The sequence below is a fragment of the Pteropus alecto genome, unplaced genomic scaffold, assembly GCF_000325575.1.
Source record: "Pteropus alecto unplaced genomic scaffold, ASM32557v1 scaffold6260, whole genome shotgun sequence".
Classification (NCBI taxonomy): Eukaryota; Metazoa; Chordata; class Mammalia; order Chiroptera; family Pteropodidae; genus Pteropus; species Pteropus alecto.
Genome location: NW_006429866.1, coordinates 1 through 545, shown reverse-complemented (window position 1 = coordinate 545; position 545 = coordinate 1). Strand labels below are relative to the sequence as shown.

General features: G+C 39.1%; 1 pseudogene; it reads left to right on the top strand.

Annotated features, from left to right (window-relative positions):
- The first annotated feature begins 62 nt into the window (after positions 1-62).
- LOC112477223 lies at positions 63-181 on the top strand (annotated as a pseudogene).
- The last annotated feature ends 364 nt before the right edge of the window (positions 182-545 follow it).

Here is a 545-nt window from a genome sequence, read left to right as displayed (position 1 = left end):
TTGTTACCATTCTTTACTCCTGTTTTTGATACGTTATTTTTCTTCATAAAGAAGTCCCTCCAGTCTACGGCCATGCTACCCTGAACTAGTCCAACCCCGTCTGATCTCGGAAGCTAAGCCGGGTCAGGCCTGGTTAGTACTTGGATGGGAGATCACCTAGGAAGACCAGGTGCTGTAGGCATAACAAACAAAAAAATAAGGGATTGTAAGCTGACAAAGTCCTCGCAATATGTGAGGCCAACCAAGGGCTGTCTTGCCTCAAAAAAAAAAAAGTCCTTCCAACATTTCCTGTAATTCTGGCTTGGTGGTGATAAATCCCTTTAGTTTATTTTTGTCTAGGAAGCTCTTTATCTTCCTTCAACTCTAAATGATAGCTTTGCTGGATAAATTATTCTTGGTTGTACATCCTGGGTCATATAAGTGAAATCATATAGTGTTTATCTTTCTCTTTCTGACTTAAATATCTTCTAAGTCAGTCAGAGCAATATATTTTTCCATCCCCTTCTTTTTCATATGTAGCAGTCTTGTTTTCTTATTCTTTCAGC